Source organism: Brachyhypopomus gauderio, unplaced genomic scaffold (genome assembly GCF_052324685.1).
Source record: "Brachyhypopomus gauderio isolate BG-103 unplaced genomic scaffold, BGAUD_0.2 sc40, whole genome shotgun sequence".
NCBI classification, from domain to species: domain Eukaryota; kingdom Metazoa; phylum Chordata; class Actinopteri; order Gymnotiformes; family Hypopomidae; genus Brachyhypopomus; species Brachyhypopomus gauderio.
Window position 1 is genome coordinate 1,873,895 of NW_027506868.1, and position 2,370 is coordinate 1,876,264.

A 2,370-nucleotide genomic window follows, 5' to 3' on the forward strand; every position below is an offset into this window, starting at 1 on the left:
ATCAGGTATTGAAAACATCTGTGGATGTCAACGAGCAGCAATCAAGCATGATAAGCACCAATTAGGCAGATTTAAAAGGACTGTGATACTCAGCTCCTTCTAGACATCTACTGGTGTGTTTCCAAGCATGGTGAAGGCAAGAGAATGGTCCCAGAAGACAAGAGAAGAGGTTATTGCTCTTCACAAGAATGGCAATGGATATAAAAAGATTGCGAAGTTGTTAAATATTCCAAGAGACACTATCGGAAGTATCATTCGCAAGTTCAAGTTAAAGGGCACAGTGGAAACGTTACCTGGTCGTGGCAGAAAGAAGATCCTGACCGCGACTGCTGTGCGCTACCTGAAGCGTAATGTGGAGAAAAATCCCCGCGTGACTGCTAAGGAACTGAAAAAAGACCTGTCAGATGTGGGCACTGAAGTTTCAGCTCAGACAATAAGGCGCGCACTGCATAACGAAGACCTCCATGCCAGAACGCCCAGACGCACCCCCTTGCTGACTCCAAAGAACAAGAAAAGTCGACTGCAGTATGCCAAAAGTCATGTGGACAAGCCACAAAGGTTTTGGAACAGTGTACTGTGGTCAGATGAAACTAAATTAGAACTGTTTGGGACAATGGACCAGCGCTATGTTTGGAGAAGGAAGAACCAGGCTTATGAACAAAAGAACACCTTGCCTACTGTGAAGCATGGCGGGGGGTCAATTATGCTTTGGGGCTGTTTTGCTACTAATGGTACAGGAAAGCTTCAACGTGTGCAGGGTACCATGAATTCCCTTCAGTACCAGGAGATCTTGGAGGAAAATGTGATGGAGTCAGTCACAAACCTGCGGCTTGGGAGACGTTGGACCTTCCAACAGGACAATGATCCGAAGCACACATCCAAGTCCACTAGAGCATGGTTGAACATGAAAGGCTGGAACATTCTAGAGTGGCCATCGCAATCACCAGACTTAAATCCAATTGAGAACCTCTGGTGGGACCTAAAGAAGGCAGTTGCAGTGCGCAAGCCTAAGAATGTGACTGAACTGGAGGCTTTTGCCCATGAAGAATGGGCTAAGATACCCATAGGTCGCTGCAAGACACTTGTGTCAAGCTATGCTTCACGCTTGAAAGCTGTCATAACTGGAAAAGGATGTTGTACTAAGTACTAAAAAATAATGTCACTAGGGGGTTGAATAAAACTGATAATGATGTGAGCACAGTAAAGACATTTGTGGTTATTCCATCATAAATATTATGTTATGTTTGTCTAATTTATAAGTGCCTCTTTGATATAATTGTAAATAAGATGACTGAAATGATCAAAATCAATGTCAAACTGGCCAAAACACTTTATTTCAGTGGGGGTTGAATAAATTTGATCACAACTGTATTTCTGTTAACCACTGAATTAATATTTAGTAGTATAGCCTTTATTTTTTGAAAACTGTTTTACTTCTGTGGCGTGGAATCAACCAACACCTGACACCTGCAAACATTCTAGCTCAAGCTGACTAGACTAAATTCCAAAGTTCTTCTGAATTATTTGGTTTTGCATCAAAAACAGCATTTTCACTGCACAATTTCTCAATCTGATTGAAGTCTGGGAATTTGGCTACTCACTTCATAGCATCGATCTTGTTGGTCTGGAACTAGGATGTTGCCTGCTTAGTGGTGTGTTTGGAATCATTGTCCTGCTGAAAAAACCATTTCAAAGGCATTTCTTCTTCAGCATAAGGCAATGTGACCTCTTCCAGTATATTGATATATTCAAACTTGTTCATGGTGCCTGATATGCAATAAATAGATCTGATACCAAAATATGAGAAACTTCCCCAAATCATTATGCTTGTGGCTTGAATTCAGTGTTTATGGGTCTTTGGCCTACTAACCTTTTCAACACGTCTTTTTCTCAGCAAATGTACTTTATAATGGTTTCTTGCAAATAGTTTCACTTAACATAGGCATCTTCTGACTGTTGCAGTACTCAACTAAAGAAGAGGTAACTGCAGATCTTCATGGATTTCCCTGGAGCTGAATGTTGGATGCTTCTTTGCCATTCTTTTTTTTTTTTTTTTTTTGGGCCCACCTCCACCCCTTCATCTTTGGAGGACAACTTTGCTTTTATATCAAATAATAGATCAAATAATAACAATTCTGTATAATAAAGTGCGAAGTGATGACAATTATTGGGGTTAGGTGGACCATGACAGGATAGAATATAGAAAAGAGGTGAAAAGAAAAGAGGGGGAGAGAGAGAAAAAGGGAAAATACATAATACATACATATATACAAATATATACACACACACATATATAAAAAAATAATAATAATAAATAAAAAAAAGTAAATACATATAAAAAAACAACCAGCTCAAATGACCACTGCAAAG